General features: G+C 36.1%; 2 long non-coding RNA genes across 5 annotated transcripts; both read left to right on the top strand.

Moving 5' to 3' along the window:
• Positions 1–4989: 4989 nt before the first annotated feature.
• LOC113357472 lies at positions 4990–7447 on the top strand. The gene is made up of 5 exons (XR_003363646.1): positions 4990–5382; positions 5546–5619; positions 5782–5836; positions 5939–6067; positions 6188–7447. It is a non-coding gene; the product is annotated as an uncharacterized LOC113357472 (long non-coding RNA).
• A 922-nt stretch (positions 7448–8369) lies between these two features.
• Positions 8370–13375, top strand: LOC113357471. Of its 4 annotated transcripts, none has more exons than XR_003363645.1 (7): positions 8370–8593; positions 9514–10643; positions 11337–11436; positions 11520–11586; positions 11842–11950; positions 12067–12166; positions 12939–13375. It is a non-coding gene; the product is annotated as an uncharacterized LOC113357471 (long non-coding RNA). The 4 variants fall into 4 exon arrangements; XR_003363643.1 differs by lacking the exon at positions 12939–13375 and adding an exon at positions 12700–12861; XR_003363644.1 differs by having other exon boundaries at positions 11842–12166.
• Positions 13376–20729: the final 7354 nt, after the last annotated feature.

Genomic DNA, 20729 nt, shown 5'->3' with positions numbered 1-20729 from the left:
GTCATGTTATTTTTGGAAGTCCTTACCTATGGGACAGAGATGCGATGTTCTTTCGACGATAAAATATGTGGAGGCTGGTTAAGGGTGGAAAAGGATTCCGTATTCTAGCCTCTAAGGAGAACAAGAAGCTCCAACTTCTAACTGCGCGACAGATAAAACATTTAGTAAGTTCCTGTCAGAAGTTCACATTAATTATAATTCGATCAGTTGACGACAAGTCAGTAGAACCTAAGCATGCAAGTGACTGAGAGTGCAATGAGACAGAAAATGAAGAATTGCGACAATTGTTGGAAGGTTTCACAGATATCATGCCAGAACCCAAAAACTTACCACCGAAACGCCAAGTGGAACATGAAATTCAACTGCAACCGGATGCTCCTGTACCGAATGTTGGACTTTATCGACAATCTATTATGGAGTCGGATGAAGTAAAGAGGCAGGTACAAGAACTCTTGGACAAAAGGTTGATTAGGCCTAGTTCATCACCAGCGGGGTCTCCAATTATTCTGGTTCCAAAGAAAGATGAAGAATGGCGCATGTGTATTGATTATCGTGCACTCAATAAAATCACTATTAAGAATAGATACCCTCCGCCACGTATCGATGATTTGTTCGATCAACTAAATACTACAACAAGATAGACTTAAAATCTGGATATCATCAAGTTCGCATGAGAGAAGAAGATGTTTGGAAGACCGCGTTTAAGACTAAACAAGGACTTTTTGAGTGGTTAGTTATGCCTTTCGGGTTAACAAACTCTCCAGCAACTTTCATGCGGCTAATGAATGAAGCTCTAAGACCAGTGTTAGATAAGTTTGCGATGGTATTCCTAGATTACATATTGATATACAGCCAAATATGGGAAGAACATCTTTCACATCTGAAAACAGTTTTACGACTGCTCCAGTCTTCACAATTGAAATTGAATATGAAGAAATGTGAGTTTGCTAAGAAATCAATACATTATCTAGGGCACATAGTAGGAAATGGAGAGATTCGAATTGACCCTAGTAAGGTGTCTGCAATAAGAGATTGGTCGCCACCAACCACACAAACAGAGTTGCGTAGTTTTATTGGAGCAACGCACTACCTGAGAAAATTTATCAAGAACTACTCAGGTATAACAACACCATTATTACGATTATTGTCCAAGGATAAGGCTATCACATGGCGATTGAAAGAGAATGAAGCATTCAAAGAGTTGAAAGAGAATGTTTGTGAAGCACCAGTTCTCACCCTCCCTGACATGCGCCTACCATTTGAGGTGGAAACCGATGCATCGGGTTATGCAATGGGGATTATTCTATTACAAGGAGGTAAACTTGTATGCTATCATTCTGAACTATTTTCCGGAGCTGTTCTAAACTATCCAACTTATGACAAGGAGTTGTATGCAATGGTTCAAGCTATCAAAAAGTGGCGACACTATTTGTGGGGAAAAGAAATAATTATTCATACTAACCATGAACCTTTGAAGTATCTACACGCACAAATCAAGCTCCAACAGACAAGGCACTTCAAGTGGATGGGATACCTACAACAATATAGGTTGTTGATTAAGTATAAGAAAGGGATGACAAACAAACTAGCTGACTTTCTCTCAAGACCCCCATCCAAGATAGTTGTTGTTGTGATGCAAATGCAACCAACCAGAATAGAGTCATACAAGGAAAACTACATGGAAGAGCCTGAATTCCAGGAATTCCTTATGACTAAAGGTAAAAGTGGAATAGAAAATCATGGTTACCATGTGGATGATGGGTCGCTGTACAAAGAAGACAAGTTGTGTATTCCAAAACAGCATCGATTCTCATTCATTCGAGAAGCGCACACATCACTGGTGGCAGGGAATTTTGGCATCAAAAAGACACTCGCAAATCTTCGACGTCATATCTTTTGGCCAAGTATGACTGCCGATACAGAAAGGTTTGTCAAAGGATGCAAAATATGTTGTACCAGCAAGCCTAGTAACCGAAAACTTGGTCTTTACACCCCCTACCAGTTTCAACAAGACCATGAGAAAGCATATCAATGGATTTCATTGGTGGCTTAGCAACTACGAAGAAGGGTAATGATTATATTTTTGTCATAGCAGATCGTTTCAACAAAATGGCAATCATGATCCCATGCAAGAAGACAATTACAGCGGAAGGAGCATCACAAGAATTCTTTCAAAATGTCTTTGTACACTTTGGCTTACCAGCAAACTGTAGGATCAGAATATCGCAGCAATAATGCCTCAGCGAAATTATTAACAACACAACACAACAGTGTCGCAGAACAACTTCAGAAATGACTTAATAAACGACGTCAGCTAAATCATGAGAAAAATGTGATGGTCCTGCGAAAATTAGGGAGTTTGCGAGATTAACATTTGTAAAGTTGCGAGAATGTCGCAAATCCGAAAATAAAGGACATATTAGCTGTCATCCACTATGTATTTCCCTATAAATAGTCATTCAGTTGTAAAGAAAATGAGAGAGATCTTTTTTGAGTGAGAAGCAAGTAAATAGGAGAGAGAAAATTTAGAGCAGTGGTTATTCTTGATTCCTTTATCTTTACTTGTAAGATTGTTCAAAGATTCGTCAATAAAATTAAGATTGTTAATCCAAAAATGAGTTGAATGTTAATGAAATCTTGTGAGGGGTGTAGTGTAGGATTTCCTGCAACTACACAAACATAATTAGTGATAGAGATACTAAGTTTTTGAGCCGGTTTTGGAAGAGTTTATGGGGATTATTTGATACTACATTGAAAAGATCTATTACACTTCATCCACAAATGGATGGGCAAACAGAGGTTGTCAACCGGACTATTGTTCAGCTACTGCGAGGATTCAATCAACAAAGACCAAGGAGTTGGGATGAGAATTTTCTTTATGTTCAATACTGCTACAACAGGGCTTTGCATAGCTCTACCAGCAAAACACCATTCGAGATATGCTATGGATTCATACCACAGTCTCCATTTCACCTAATGTTTACTAGATCGTAACATGTGGACACCGAGAAGTCAGAAGAATCTAGTGCAATGAAGTTTATTCAGCGTATTCAAAAAATTCATGAAAAAGTACGTGAGAATCTTGAGAAAACACAAGCACAGTACAAGCAACGACATGATAAACATCGGACTGAACATACTTTTCAGGTTGGTGATCTTGTCTGGTTAGCTATTGGGAAAAATCGTTTACAAGGGCCGCAGAGGAAGTTGAAACCTATACGCTATGGTCCTTTCCGAATTTTGGAACAATATGGCACTAATGCTTTTAAGCTAGAGCTGTCAAGATATATGCAGATATACTCTACAGTAAATGCCGAGAATCTTAAGCTTTTTGAACCTTCGTTACTTGACGAGCGAAATGAGTCGCCATTGTTACCGGTTGTGCAAGACTTAATTCCTAGTGAAGTAGCAACATAAGATATGGTTCTTGGCAAGAATACACAGATGTATAGAGTGGGAGAACAAGAGTTATTCCAAGTCTGCCTTAAGAGAAAAAATTTTAAGCATGCAAAGTGGTACTCAAGAGAGCAGTTGCAAGCTAAGTATCCCTATCTTTTGGTTCAATGCTTTTGAGGGACCAAAAGCCTCCAAATGGGGGAGGTCTGATCCGCTTTTAGGTTTAGGGCCCATTAGAATACCCTATTCCTAGGTTAAAATACCCCTGAATTACTCTCCAAGTAATTCTAGAGGTAGAGTTCTATTCCTAGAAGGAACAATAGAGTTCTATTCCTAGAAAGTTACAAAAATAGAGAAAAATACCGACTCTGTGTAAAAAAAAAAAACAGAAAGACAAACTTGGAAGAAGAAGCATTACCTAGGGCAGAAAATAAACCCTAAAGGTAAACAGTGTAAGTTCTTCTCAAAGCAATAAAATCAGAACATTTTACTGCATTACTTGTGTTTTATTCTTGTGTTATCTATTTCGATACGTATATTTCATCAGGGTCTAGAAACTGATCATTCTCCATGCTACGTTCCTTTTTTATTGTGCAGTTGAGATTCCCTTAGCCCCACAGATGGATTGTGTTAGGAATATCGCCACGGAGATCGTAAGTCCTTTGACATGAGGTTTAAATACATTGGCCGGGATAAAGAGGTGTACAACTTCTATGAATTAGTTTTTTTATATCCTTCGTCTCTTTAAACTCATTATGTACTCGGAATAATGAAGCATATACTGGGTGGAGATCCAAATCACTCAACACTTCACTTCTTGCAACAATACTTATTAAGCTTAATTATTTTCAGGGTAATTTTAAGTCGATTTTGTATTATCAGTTTGTTGCCTGATAATTATAGTGACATTGGTTCATATACTCCATTTTTTGTTGGAAATAGTGTGGTGGCTCAAGAACGTGGTACCTCAACTTTTTCCATTCTTAATATTCAATATTTTTATGGTCTTGGAAACTCTCTCGAGCTTGGAGTTTGTTTAGTATATATGGATTTCATATATGCCCTAAAGTTGGTTGGTTGTTAAATTGCAACTGTTTGATCAGTGTGTAACTATTTACTAATTCTAACACAGATTTTACATAATTACAATATTAAACAAGAAAGTTATAAAGATGAGAGATTGAGCAACACCATAATACAAATGAAGGTACCTTGCAACACCGATAATGTATTTTATCTAGCAAGACGACATTCCCTGACTACCAGTTTTGAAGTTAATTTTGGTTTTGATCGAAGTGGTTGTTGATTTATCCTGAGGTACCCCTGTATTCGATTCATGGCTTGAAATGCTTACCACAGAATAGATTCACGCATATTAGTTAGCATTCCATCTTTGACTCCTTTACTTTGCTTATTTTTTATATCATTGATTCATTATCATTTTGTAGTAGGTCTAGATGTGGAAGATCTGGAATAGTACTTAAATATAGCACCCACTCCACTCTTGAATTAAATGTCACAGTTCTATCACGAATTGGCTGCTGATTTATTTTCCATGCAGAAGATTTTGTATCAGTGGTTTCCATCATATTTTACATGTTCGGTGCATATCATGGATGTGTTTCTATTTCAAACAAGATGATAAGTGAAACTCAAATCTTCATTCTCATTCATTCTGACCCTACCAAAAGCTGATGTGGATAATTGTGGTTAGAGTATTAGCAAATACGGCTCTCTCATTAATTCTGACGATTTATCACTCCTAAATTACGGCTCCCAGTCAGCCCATTTCCCCTGAACACCACGTTTACTGTGTAACTGAAGAGCAAAAAGAAAAGAAAAAAAAAAGCTCGGAATTTCAGAACTGATCTTCATCTTCACAACCCTACTCATCTAAACTGATCTCCATTCTCACAACCCTGCTCATCTAATTTGGTTTCTATTATTGTTCTGCTTCAAGAATCATCGATAACCGGAAACAGGCTTGTAAGCTCCACATCACCATGATTAAAAATCTGTGAATCCATCATCCTAATTTTTTTTTCGAACTCTCACGAATTTCGTCTTAATTTTTTTTTTCAATCTCTCACGAATTTAGGCCATAGAATTACGGATTCTGCATGAATTGATTATCAATTTTGTATCCCAGGTCCGGTGGAACAACCTGAGTAATTTGGTTTCTATTATTCTGAGACTTCAACAATCAGCAATCACCAGAAACAGGTTTATAAGCTCTCCCATCACCGTTATTAAAACATTAATATGGATATCTATGAATCAGATGCCTTTAGTTTGAGAACTTATTAATTTAAAATTAGGTTCAGTTTGGTAGCTATTATTGTCTTTTGGCACTGAAGGAATTTCTTTGTATTATCTTAAAATCAGGGGTATCAACAAAGAGATACTCTTTGTTAGCTAGCGAATGAATTTTTAATTTGAGGTAAGCATATGTTTTGGTTAAATTGCTTTTGTGTTTACTCTTTGAATTAATTATCCATATGGTGTTACAGGGTTTTGGATCAAACTTTATATTTTTTTTCAGGAACCAGATGACTCTAGAAACTACATTCAGGTTAGAAAAGGCAAGGAAGGCAAGAGAATTTACTCCCCCAGACTGTTGATATAAATACCACTAATGCATCAAAACCTTCTCGCAAAAGAGCAATCAATGGTGCGTGTACTAAGATTTACAATCATGTTCTGCACATCTTTTTTAGTGTATATTATCATCTTTCAGTTCTGCATTTTAACCCCTTTTAAACCTTAAAATTTACGTTCACTTTGGTCATAGATCTGGAACCACCACATTCTATCAACAATGATAAGTTACAGCTACAACGCCATGCTCGATAACGGAGAAGAATGAAAATTGATCACATGAGGCAGAGAAAGATTCAACTTGATCGCTTACGCCAAACACAAACTCAAAGTGTTTGCGATTCAGGTGTTGGTCCCGGAGCACGGGAATGAGTGTCGAATACATGTTCAAGTACATCTGCAAAGGGGATGATCATGTTACTGCTGTTCTGGAAAAAACTAATCCCCAGAATAATAAGGAAACTACAACCAAAAAGAAGAGAAGCAACAAGGGGCACGAAGAACTTACTGCTGTCGTTGAACAAACTCAATCACCAAATCAGCATGTTGGTCAGAATGGAAACAACGGACAGGATTCTCAAAAGGGAAAGAAAAAGGTCAAGCCTAAATTTGATGAAGTGAACAACTATTTGGATTGTCGATACATATCAGCTCCGGAGGGGATATGGAGAACGTTGGGTTATGAAATTCAATATCGCAAGCCAATTGTGGAGAGACTTCCGTTTCATCTCGAAGGTGAGCAAAACATCTACTTCAATGACAAAGAAAATCTGGAAAATGTCATAGACAGAACGAATTACCTACAAAATTCCTTTGGTACAATAAAATAAAAATGTGGAGGAAAAGGAACCAGTGGGTACAAAATCGGGAGACTATACTATGCACATCCAACTTCACAAGAGAGATACTATCTACGAATGTTGTTGTACATCGTCAAAGGAGCATACACTTATGATGAAATAAAAACTGTTAAGGGAAAGATATATCCTACTTTCAAAGCGGCGTGTCTTGCACATGGTCTGTTAGAAGATGACAAAGAATGGCATCATGGTCTAAGAGAAACAACAACATTCACATCAGGTAACCAAGTACGTGAATTATTATTGGGAGTTGGGAGTAGAATTAAACTACTTCGAAATTTGGATCCGCAAATTGGCCTTTGCAAGGGAACACGGCTAAATTTAACTCATCTAGGCCAAACACTTATTGAAGCAGAGATCATGGAAGGAGACTTCGGAGGAAGCCGCGTATTACCAAGGAAAACAATGACTCCAAAAAACTGCCAATTTCTTTTTGAGAGAAATCAGTTCCCAGTTAAAGAGTTCCCTTAATGGTGCTAACAAATTTATACAATCATTATCATCAAATTCACTTTTCTTTAATCAGGAAATAAATGTAGTTAATCATAATTTGCAGAAAATAAAGACACATCCTTATGATTTATTTCTTTTAATCTGTTTCTAATGAGTTTATCTATCAATTTGTTGGGTTTCTTCACCAACATAGCCTATGGACCTCCTTACTATTCTCATTAATTCCATAATATATTTGCAAGTAGCGTCTGTTGCATTGGTCTATGGATGTTTAATGATTTTTGTCACCGCATCATTCCATCAATGGAAACTCAACGACATCATATGTTGGAGATCGCGAAGGTACCATCTATTAAACTAATTTTACCCCTGGGCGGAGATGAAGTCTCAACGTTTCTACCAGCTCTTGCTGGCATGCTGCAGAGACAGAGTCAACTTGATCACATACGGCAGAAAACTGTCGACTGTGGTAGCAATGGTGATCATGTTGGAGGATAAAACTGGAAAGTATTTACCTAAATTAAACACAAAATTAGCTGAACCGACAAGGCATACACATCCTACTTCGATTAAGCAGGGTTGCTATCATAATGAAAAATCTAATGAAAAACACGCCCACCCGGTGCGGAGCACGGGTTACTATCTAGTTTTATTTTCAAAATAACTTCCTTTTCCATGCTCTTAAGACCTGTATTGAATATGGATCAGTTATACCAACTTGAATGTCTTGAATTGGTGATGGGTTGAATGTTAATGGAAGCTGGAGTCGAGTGTCATTGTTCTGGAGTACAGGAAGAAGAAAAATTAACTTGAAAGATCAATTTGGTGGATTGCCAATTAAAAAGTCTGAGACTGGAGTACAGGGATGCTCCGGATGGGTTTTCCATTGGACGGCTAGGGAAGTTACGGTACTGCTAGGTGGGTCGATGTGGGTGGACAGAATATTCAGTGGGTGTATTTTGTCTGTGTCATATAAACACTGATGTCGTCTTTCTTCCACTTCTATTCCTTTTCTTCTCTAACGCAGAAACTCAAGGTTTTTTACTTCTCTGTGTTCCTTTTTGTGCTTCTTTATGTGTGATACAAGTTCTTATAATAGATCCATATTTATACGTCTTAGTTGAATCAGAAAGACGGTTGAGAAGGATGGAAGAAGAAGGTAAACATACGGATCCACATAAACCCTAGAATCTTACCTTGAATGTCTCTAATTAACTTGAAAGATCAATTTGGTGGATCGCCAATTACAAGTCTGAGACTGGAGATACTAGAGTTTTCATAGCTCGGTAATTTCTTTAGCCTCCAAATAATATCTATTTTGATGATCAGCGTAATATCTATCTCTTTAGCCTCCAAATAATATGCACTTTGGTAAGCATAAGAACTTGTTTGTTTGCAGCTGACTCGGCGTCTGAATCTGAGTCAACCCCTGACTCGGACCGAGTCAGCAGTCAGACCGTTTGTTTTCCATTTTGAGTCAGATCTGACTCGACCTCTGACTCAGACATAACCCCTGACTCGGACTCATTTGAATCAGGTAACAAAATACCCCTGATTCATGGGACCAAACCACTGACTCACTTATTTCCGAGTCAGATGAGTCAGATCTGACTCAAAACAAACATATCGACTCAGATCCAGATGAGTCAGGTGATTTCACTCAGATCCAGATGATTCAGATCCAGACGACTCAGATGAGTCAGGAGTAAACAAACATGGTGTTAATCTCTTTGGATAACTGTTTGTCAACATTAATCATCCACTAAGACATCTCTAATTGTACAATTATCATCTCTTTTGCATACGACATGTCATCTGTAGTAGGTTTTCCATGAAACAAAGAGGCCTAGGGGATAATAGTTGTCCAAAGATTACAGGATTTTAACAAATTTCATTGTTTGGGAAATAATTGTGTGTATAATTTTTAACTGCGAGTGAGTGGTATGGGAAAGAATATGTTGATAGGTATTTTCTGGCAAACGATTATAGATTTGTTCTTTGCAAAGCTTTGCTTTATTTTTGGTCCTTTCAGTATAAATGGGAGAATGTTTTATGTATAGAAACTGATGATTCTACTTTGGTGTTTGGCATTATATGTTCATTGGAATGACACCGTGCAATTTGTACACCGCGCTATCTCTAAAATAAAGTTCTTGTCAGTAATGCATTATTACTTTCAGTTGAAACTAATGTATTGCCATTGCAGGGTGACGAATCATACTGGGGTGTTATTTAAAAAACTTATATGGAGGTTTGAACTGTTTTTCCATGAGGATGATATTATATCTGTTCTTGCCTCCGCGGAACCTAAATTGCACCCTGCAAAGGGTGAATACCTGGATATTTCAAATATTATGCGGAGGTTAAGCTTTCTCCTGCAACTTAAATGGAAGTCACTTGCTATGAGTTTTCTTTTACTGATTTTGACGATCTGCAATCGACCCTCAACAATATTTAATTTACCCTCAACAATATTTAATTTACTTTGGCGGGTTATGTATTCCATCATGTAGAGCTCAAGAACTTCTTGGAGTTTCTTTACCGGGAAAAGTTTGACTAGAGAAAAGTTTGAGAAGCCTTTTTAATTAACTTCTGTTTAAGCTGACAAGTGTGTAATCCCACAGTTGTATAAGTTTTGTCAGCAACAGATTTTAAAAGCATTGGTTTCGTCAAATGCACTAAAGGTTCTGGAGGTCTCAGAAATCTGCTCAAACGAGATATTAAAGCTTGGTGTTTAGAGATCAATTCTCCAGTACAAAGACTAGCTAATTCTGTTACCTAACCTTGAAGAATTTGCAAAATAGAACCAACACTTGATGGTACATATCGCAAGGGCCTTGGTTAATTTATTTCAGTGGGGACGTGGAGTGATGTGCGAAGGGTGTGAAGCATGCTCCAGCCAGAACCCTCGGAACCCCAAACTCAATTGGTTGTTTTTCTGATTAAATTTAGTTTCTTATATGTTAGCTCACCATTGTCCACGAACCCCAAACTAAAATCCGTTTTATGTTTTGTTTATTTTGTTTTAATATTATTCGTTGCAGGGGTTAATCCGTTAACTTCGAATCACAAAGAGCGCCACGAGTTCACGGTTCTTTTCTTGAAAGCAGTTGTTACAACCATCAGTGCTATTGGAGGAGCTGCTACTAATGTTTTGTTTTTTTTGAACCCTTTCTAGCAATGACCATTCTCATTCGGTAATATCAATTATCACTTTTAATTCTGTTCTTTATACACCGCACCAAATTGGGTTTACAAGAAAAGAATTATTCAAACTCAACCCAATTTCACGCTGGTTGGAATCCCAGATTTTCAGATATCGCAAAGGAGAGAAAGGTAATTATCAGTTGCTTCGATTTTGTGGATTATTGAAACTTGAAATAAAAGGAACGTTCTGATCTCATAGATGCTTACAAAATCTTAAACTTTGTGGGTTATTCGTTGTTGAGAACTCTTATTGCTCTTATTTAGATGTTTTAACCAAAGATTACAACTTCAATCCGAAGTTTGCTCTAGAACTGTTGAGAAAAAGTGGGATGGTAAGTGCAACACTTCTTCCACTTTAAAAACAGTTACTGTAGTGAATTTTGTTTTCTTATTGCGGACCAATCTAGAACTGAGTTTAATATTTATGTATTGTCTTTTCTCTCTCTTCATTTGTTGTAAGACACCTCCATTATCACATAATCTCAAGATTATTTGATTTGGCAGTAAACATTGATATTTGCTGATGCATATGATAAATTGATAGGCAAATCCATTAACAAAAATTCTCCAAGCTAATCTAATCTATGTATTTTCTCTATTCCACCACAGTATGTTTACATCAGCGGAAAAATTGAAATGAACAGTATAAACATAAGAACTGGGTTTAGTTGATGTTTTTCATATTCATTTTGTAGTATGATTGCAAAGATCTGATAGAAAGTACATTTATAATGGATATTTGTATTAAGAAGTTTGATACCAAGGTCCCAATAATTTCTTTGGTTGGGTCGTTGGCTAAAACGAAATTTTGTAACGTTTCAGGGCATCCCATTAGTAAGCCGGCTTGGGCCGATTGTAGAATGATTGCAAAGATCTGGCTGCTGGGAATACAGAACTGTAACTTTATGAAAAACAGGCTGTGGTGAGATATGATAAGTTTCATTTTCCTTTTTGTGCATGAACATTTTCACTCTTCCAGCCTAACTTCCTTTTCTTTAATCACAGTATCATACTATCGGCCTGGATAGAGAAGCTTGCAAGGCAGGGGTTTGTGGCCATTATATTTAATTAGGTTGCCACTGATTCAATTTGTTGTTGTTAGTGTTTTGATTAGTATATGTGATTTTTTGTTGCAGTTTTGCTCTTTATATATTAAGATTTTACTCTGTCCTTTTAATCTCCATCTATTACAAGTTCAGAATCAAATTTATTAACTTTTAACAAGCTTGAAGAACGGAGATCACTAAAAATATACTTATATAGAGAACTATCTTTACTCTTCAACCGTATCTAACATTGGGGTTCTTTTCTGTTTACATGTGACCAGTGGATGTGATGCTTCATACTTTCTTTCTTATCAACGGATTTCCCACTTTCCTTAAAAGTTTGCTACAAAGGGAATTCCAACCCTAGATTCAGCAGTTTTACTAGATTTGGTCTGTTTCTTAGCTCTTTGTTCCCTGAGAACTCTAACCCCAGGATACGTTCTTTTATCTTCTTTTTATTTATTTGGTTCGACTTCTCCCCCATCCTCTTATCTTACTCATTGCAGAATTTGATGATGAATCACGAATCACAGTGGTTTGTCTCAGGCACATGGATTCTGATGTTGAAACGCCTGTGATGGTACCACGTCATCTCTTGATTTAAAGGTATTCATTAGTATTCTTCTTTCGATATATTCCTATTTGGTTATTTTTCGTGTTATTTAGTTGCAGATTTATTTCACACACACACAGATTGAGTTTATATTCTTCGTGGTTCCTTTTATGAGTTATGTATGTAAAGGTAATACATTTTAGGAAATCGATCTTGAATTTTGCCAAAAACCAATCTTATCTTTTGCCTAATCTCTAACTTAGAACTAATATGTGACCAGGAGTCATATCTTAGCCTGTTTCACCGTCTAGGAAGGTCGCATGTGGTTTACCATTATAGTGTTGCACTAAGTCAAAAGGCAAAATAAAAAAACGTAGACGAAGAAAACATTGACTTCTACTGGATATTTGATGTGATTTTTTAGTTTTTCTTGGCGGGTTCTCCCAAATCCCAGTCATTGTTTTACCTGTTCCTGCTTGAGTTTCCACAAGTAAAACTTACTGCCGCTCTGCTGTTTCTTTTCACCAGTAGTGAGTTCGCTGTATTTGCATGTAACTGATGTTATATCTGCACTTTCATATTTTAGGAAGGAGACATCCCACAAAGAATAATTTAAGAAAGGAAAGACTGCCATTTGTATGTAGATTATTAATGTATAAGAGAGAAAGCAGAATTAAATCCATGTATATATCTGAGAGTTTTAGTGCCCCTTTTCTTACTTTTGATAATAATTCTCTCATGTTTACACCAAGCGGTTAATATAATTCCTTGCTTTTTCTTGGAGGAGCTTCATTGCATCAGTGTATTAATTAATATTATATTCAGGCTTGCAAAAAAAAATTCCGCTGGATAGTGACAAGTTGATTTGGGGTGATACCAAGGTTGCCGGCAGATTAATGTAAGCAAGGAAAATCACCCAGGATCACGAACTAATGTCAATCTGTATGTCTTCAAGCCCATCGTCGGTGGACCAATAGAGTACGGAATCACAATCTGATATCAGTTTATGGGCTTTAGGACATGTGGGTGTGCATGTGAATCTACCATTGGTTGGTGTTAGTGTTTAAATCTAGAAACCTATTTTGAGGCATACTCATTTTTTTTTGAGGCACACTTATTCATTATATTATCTAGGATGAGTTTATAAGGGGTGTCTAAAGGTAGTGTAATTACCTATATATCCCTAAATAATTTCAATTTGTCATAGTTTTCTTATCCTCAAAAACCTAAAATTAAAAATTAAAATAAACTTTAAACTTAAACATCTTGGACTCCAATTCAATAAAGAAATTAATCAAACAAAGGAAACACGAATCGAAGTGAGCGATGTTGGAATACGAAATCCAAATCTCAATTGCTCTTAAATGTATTTTAGAATGTATGCGTAACAAACCCATCTTGTTTTTGATTGATTTTATTTTGTTTGATCGGTAGAATATGATTTCAAAGATGAAATTAGGGTTTTCAGAAGATCAGTTCGGTTGATCTTGCAGTATCAATTTTGAGCCGAACTTAATGTATGATTTAGAGAAACACTATGTTTGGCTAATGCGACTTTACAATATTTTCAGCCGAACCTCAATTTTCCAGCCGAACCTCAATTTTTCAAGCCGAACCTAGTGGATGATTCAGTTTCTGAGTGAAGTTCGGCTCAAAAGTTATCAGCCGAACTGTTCATCTGGTCAGCAGATCTGGGTTTTAAAAATTGAATTTTTTGGCAGATTCAACTTATAAAAGGAAATTAAACCTCGATAGAAGTTTACCTCTGATTTGAATCACACATTTTGGTCACTTCTAATCACTAAAATCTCAAAAGTCAAAACCCAAGCTTTTTTTCTTCACTTCTTCTTCCTCCTCTCAAAAATCCCAACTCTCTCACATAAATTTGATTTTCTACTAATTCACCACTAATAATTTAATGTTTAATCAATCCTTAAAATTCATAATTAATCAATTCTAATCATAATCATTTACACTAATTATATAAGGGTAGTTATGCCATTATCAAAAATGATGGATGAGGAGTGATGTTGTTTTTTATTTAGTGACCCTATTTTGACATTATATAAGTATGTCTCAAAAAAAAATCTAATATGCCCTCAAAATAGGTTTCTAAATCTAGGCGCCATGAATAAATTCAGATCTTTCAAACAGCCGTGAAGGAAGATGAGTCCTTGGCGTACTCGCCATAGGGAACCGCAAGTAATAATCTTTTAATAAACTTTGATTTGTGTGATTTAATTAGAGTAAATCTTAGCGCCTTGGGATTATTTTTTTGATAGAATCAGTATCAATGAGTGGTTGAGTAAATTAACAATCTTAGCCATCATGAATGGATTCAAGCGAGATTTGTGGAGGCTGCTTTTGGAAGAAAATGAGTAGATAATCAGAAGAGCGAGGAGCATAGCTGCGGTCCTCTTCTTAACTAGCTCATGTGTAATTATCTGTGGTATTTCTCACCATCCCATCAACGACCATGAGATGCCTTTAGTCAGTTATCTAATTATTAATACTCTGTTGATGTCAAGTGTTGGCGTCAACTTTGCTGATATCTACTGATTTTGGTTTGCATCGTGTAGTTGATCTCTGAAGGGAACTATAACGTCTCTTGCATATATGGATTCTTTTTACTGTGTAAATATAACGTTTCTCATTTTTGCATCATGTTGTGCCAGTGAGATTTTTCCTGTCAAAGAGACCCAAGGTTTGTTCTTCACACCATGAAGAGTATATGATATACTTTTATTCCAAGGATAACGGAGATAAGGTAAAAGAACCATGGGATTAGAAAGAGCAAGCGTCTTTCCACTGAATGTATGAAGCCATGGGATTAGTTTCATATCTTTGTATCATATTGTTTGCACCAAATTCTTGGGATTAACCTTAAAATACTTTATTTTTATCGTGCAAAAGAAGCTCAGCAAAAACGAGACATGGCCTCGCAGGAAGTATACACTGTTGTGCTGCTCCAGAAAATTAGTAAGAATTCGGGTGAATTATATTTGTGGATTTATCATTTGCAGACTTATCACTTATGGAACTAAGAATAGCGGTTTGGATCGTTTCACTTACGATTACTGTTGGAAAACGATTAATAAAAAAAATAATTTTTTAAAGTTTTAATAAAAAATTATAATTTATTATTTTATTTTGTGAATGAAACTTTTTAACCCCACATCGTGGAGTTTTCAATTTTTAATAGTTTTACGAAACTATATAAACCTTTTAGTCCCACATTAGGGAGTTTTTCTTCTTAAGTTGTATTTGTCAATTATATAAACAAATTCACTATTTTTGTAAAATCTATGGGAAAGGGGTTGCTCTATATTTTAGAGGGTCCCCTGAGAGAAAATATTTTATAGCGTTTCTTAAGAGTTCACGATTTTCCTTAACGGTTTTTTCGGAGTTGCCAAGCTCAAGTTGAGCATCTACTACATATGCTAGTAGTAGGTGTAGTAGGGTGTTTTATCCTGGAGATATCCGTCATGTGAGGGCTATAGCATCACTCTTGAGTGTAGCCGGGCGCTAATGTCTTAAGGGCAGCGTGTTGAACACGTGACTCACTCTGTTTTTCCAAAGTTTTGCCTTGTTGTTGTTGTGGAGATATGAGAAGATCGTTCGTTTCGTCAATCGATCAATTCCATTATAAAGGAGATAAGTATCAATAACTTTTGCTTATTTGATTTTTTCTTTATTTTAATTATTGCACCCAACAATCTTAAGACATTATGATTTGTAATAATCGAAAATGGTTGGTTGGTTTATGAATCATGGATGTTAATTGTGGAGTGAAAAACAAAAACAATTTTTTGGTCAGCTGTAGATTTTCGAGATTATCTCTTAACCTAGAAGGAATTTCGATGAACCCTTTTGACACAACGTAGTAGACATCCTGGTAGTTACCCACGTAAAATTTCAGAATTTTTGGAGTTGTAAAAGTATTTTTTTGATATTTTACAAAACAGACAAATGTTCCTGAAAAATTCTGACGGGCAAACTTTTGTTGTTAACTAAAGTATTTTTTATGGGATAATCATGAGTTTTTTGATATGGTGGTTCAAATAAAGTTTGTAAATCTAGATATTATCTTCAAAACTCATATTTTATCTTCCGTTTCGGAACTAAGGTTTGTGAGATGTGGTGTATTAGGTGATTGGGAAATTACCGTGTCCGTGGTCAGAGTATAAACGAAGATTGTGACATGAAATTGAAAAGGAACATGGCTACCAGGCGCATGTGGATGAAAACAAGTCTTCCAAAGCTGACAAAGGCGGGAATATCAAACACAACTCTAATCGTAGTCTTCATAAGAAAGGTATGTTTCGTAAAACTGAATCCGGCGTTACTTTAATTAAGGGTGATTGTTATGTTTGTAAAATTCCGGGCCATACGGTAGTAAAGTGTAGACAACATAAAACCTTAATAAGTAGAAAGTTAATGCTAATTTAGTTGAAACAAATTAGAACGAGTTCATTGACATGATGTCGGAAGTTATTTTAACAAACAATGTGAGAGACCAGAAGGTGGACTCTGGAGCCGCCAAGAATGTTTGTTGAAACATAGACCTGTTCACCTCCTATCAGAGGATAGGGGATGTCGAGAAACTCTTTTTGAGTAACTCATCTGCAATAGAGGTTGCATAAAAGGAAAAGGTCGAGCATAAGCTCATATCTGTAATACTCTCACATTGAATGAAGTTTTCATGTTCCAAGCATATGCAAGAATCTTGTATCTTGTTCTATTGTAGATGGAAAAAGATTTAAGATCTTAATTTTTTCTGGAAAACTTGTTGTAACAAGGCAGTTATTTTTTAAGCAAGAGTTATAGGACTTTGGGTCTATATAAGCTTAACGGAAAAAACTGATGATGTGAACATAGTTGATTCTTGTGCTTTCTTTATGTGATTGATTGTTTTATGTGGTAAGCTTCTAACCGTAAACTTTTAAGTCAATGCTTAATTGGATAGCATAGGCTGCGTACCCAAATTTAGTTTGGACTTTGAACACAAAAGTGAAATCTGTGAAGAATCAAATTTGCTTTAAAACCTTTTAGCACAAATGTTCAGAGTAATTCTAAGCCTTTAGAATTAATTCAGTTAAGCCTAGATGACATGAGTTCAACCTAAAATCACTGTGGTAAAAGATGGTTTATAACTTCCGTAGATGATTGTACGACGTACTGTCTTGTATACTTGCTTAGGGATAAGGATGATGCCTTAGAAGCCTTAAGATGTATAAACTTGAAATTCAAAACCAATTAGAAGCCTTGAACATAACAACTGTATCCTTAAGAAGATGATAATTGTCATGTTGATTAGTTCAGGATTACCTGCGGCCTTGTGGGGGGAGGCAGTCATGTTAACTAGTATATCCTGAATAGAGTACCCTTAAGGATCAGATAAAACTCCATATGATTTATGGATAGGTAGATGACCTTCTTTTGAATGCGTCGAAGTGTGGGGGTGATTCACTAAGTTTTCCATTCGTCTTCCTAAAAGAAGTAGATAGAAACCAAAAATTTTGATTGTGTCTTCATATAAGGTATGCTGAGTATACTTCTACATATAGATTTTTGGTTGTGTGTTCTGATTTTTCAGACTTTGGTGTGATTTTTTTTGACTTTGGTGTGATTACGATTACATAATCTAGGGATGCTGAGTTCTTTGAAGATGTTTATTCTTAAACCTGTACCTCATTAGAGATGTGTTGTTGATCCCTAGACTTCTTATGAAGCCGACTTCATAACATGCCTAGCTTAGTCTAAGCCCCGGACTTGTAAAGAAGCCTTGATATCTACTGAAACCCCATTCTGGTAAGAAGCTTCATTTAGTGAAATGGACTCAGTCCGTCGGAACCTGACTTGGGAGGTTTATAGTTTACCTCCAGAGAGTAAGACCATGAGATGTAAATGAGTCTTTAAGAGGAAACATTAGGTATATGGAACTGTAGAAAAATATTAGGCTAAGTTGGTATCTAAATGCTATAAACTAAAAGAAGGTGTATATTTCCTTGATTCTTATTCACATGTGACGAGATTTACTTACGTTGAGATGCTAATTGTTATTGCTGTCATAAACAAATTAGAGATACATCAGATGGATGTTAAGACCGCTTTTCTAAAATCGTGAATTAGATAAAGAAATTTACATAAACCAACCTGAGGACTTTGTAGTGAAAGGTTATGATGACAAAGTTTGTAAGTTGAACAAAATTTTGTATGGTTTATAAAATAAGCACGTAAACAGTGACATGGAAAATTTGATCATGTGATAATGTATAGTGGATTTAAGTTAATGAATCTGACAAGTATATTTACAAGTAACTTGTTAAGGATGCCTGTGTGATTGTATGCTTGTATGTTGATGATATGCTTATACTTGATACAAACTTAAATGTGATTAATTCCACTAAAAAAAACATGCGCTGAATGAGAATGTTGACTTGAAAGACTTAAGCCCTGTTGATGTAATCTTAGGGATGAAGATTAGAAGATAATCTAGCATTTATAGTCTTAGTCGTTCTCATTATGTTGAATTTTGTGCTTAAGAGATACAATCAGTGTGATTGTAAGCCTGCTTGTACTCCGTACGATTATTCTTGTAGACTCAAGAAAATTAAGGATAGTGGAGTATCTTAACTTGAATACTCAAGAGTTATAGGATGTCTGATGAATTTAATGAACTGTAAGTGTCCAGACATTGCCTATAGTGTGAGTAAGTTAAGTAGATATACTTGTTGTCCAGAGCAAGAGCATTGGGATGCACTTAGTAGAGTATTACGGTACCTAAAATACTCTATTACCTTTTGTTTGGTTTATGAAAGGTATCTTGTTGTCCTTGAGAGACTTTGTGATGCAAACTGGATAGTTGACTCAGAGGAGTCTTAAATCTACGAGTGGATATGTTTTCACTCTAGCAGGAAGGTTTGTTTTGGAAGATTTCCAAACATACATATATTACTCAATTCGTTATGGAATCTGAGAGTATTGTGATAGATAAAGCACGAGAGGGGGTTGAGTGCCTAAGATGCTTTTTAGAAGACATTCCTCTCCGGCATAGGCATGTGCCAGCTATATCTATATACTGTGTTAGCCAAGCTATAATAGTTAAAGCTAAAAATAACTAATTTCAATTGGCGTTATTTCCATTGATTGGATAAAGTCCAAGGAGAATATCGCGCAACCTTTGACGAAAGGTTCATCCAAAGAGATTGTTAGAAACACATCGAAGGGGATGGGGCTTAAGCTCATAAATTAAACTTGCCATGAAGGATACTCAACCTTGCTGACTGGAGATCCCAAGATCAATGTTTCGAATGAGACAACTAATTTGTGGTGGGTAAAGGTAAACACTATCAGAGAATTTTATTCTCTGTCCCTTCCCTATGGTGTAGACGTGATAGTGTGACTGCATGTGAAGGATGACTTTTAAGAAGTCTTAATGAGTTCTATAATTTCAATTTAAGATTGAAGTGGGTGTAGAAGTAATACTCTTTATGGAAACTCACCTATCTGAATGAGGAAGTGAGCCGCTTCCTATGAGAATATGAGCTTTGATTCTCTAGAGCATTCTGAGAAACATGATATGTCCAGGGCCAAATTGGACAAAACGACACGAGCTTGGCAGCAATCTTGGAGATATCACCCGTGGTTGTTATCACGAATTACATCAAATGCTAGCAGTTCAAGACATAGTTCACTGTCTCTAGCAAGTAATTCCGGTAATATGTCACTAAGCAAAGGTTCAAGACCTCATGGACACCTCTGCCTAAAATGGTATTTCCTGCGTTTTTTATGTGATTTTCGTTTTGATGGTTTTGGTATTACTGGAACTTAGGACCTAAAGGTCACTAAGGGTTCACTAGTTCATGCTTTTTCACTTTGGTGAAAGATACCTATAGTCTCACCATGTGAGAACTAAAGATGAAAGCTCTCAATACTATTATGATTTATGCAATCCATAGTATGACCCTGGGGTCAACACACTTTTGTGTGAGGGAGAGGACGTAGAAATGACTAGTATGATTTCAACACTTGCACGATCAGTCTGTTTGGATCGTGAGGTTGGGATGTTGATTTACCAAGATCTATCTGTGTTTTCATGTTTTATTGAGTTTTCATTCATGTGGGGATTGTTGGAAAACGATTAATAAAAAAATAATTTTTTAAAGTTTTAATAAAAAATTATAATTTATTGTTTTATTTTGTGAATGAAACTTTTTAGTCCCACATCGTGGAGTTTCCAATTTTTAGTAGTTTTAAGAAACTATATAAACCTTTTAGTCCCACATCAGGAAGTTTTTCTTCTTAAGTTGTATTTGTCAATTATATAAACAAATTCACTATTTTTGTAAAATCTATGGGAAAGGGGTTGCTCTATATTTTAGAGGGACCCCTAAGAGAAAATATTTTATAGCGTTTCTTAAGAGTTCGCGATTTTCCTTAACGGTTTTTTCGGAGTTGCCAAGCTCAAGTTGAGCATCTACGACATATGCTAGTAGTAGGTGTAGTAGGGTGTTTTATCCTGGAGATATCCGTCCTGTGAGGGCTATAACATCACTCTTGAGTGTAGCCGGGCGCTAATGTCTTAAGGGCAACGTGTTGAACACGTGACTCACT

Source organism: Papaver somniferum, chromosome 3, assembly GCF_003573695.1.
Source record: "Papaver somniferum cultivar HN1 chromosome 3, ASM357369v1, whole genome shotgun sequence".
NCBI classification, from domain to species: domain Eukaryota; kingdom Viridiplantae; phylum Streptophyta; class Magnoliopsida; order Ranunculales; family Papaveraceae; genus Papaver; species Papaver somniferum.
This window is presented reverse-complemented; position numbering and strand designations above follow the sequence as displayed.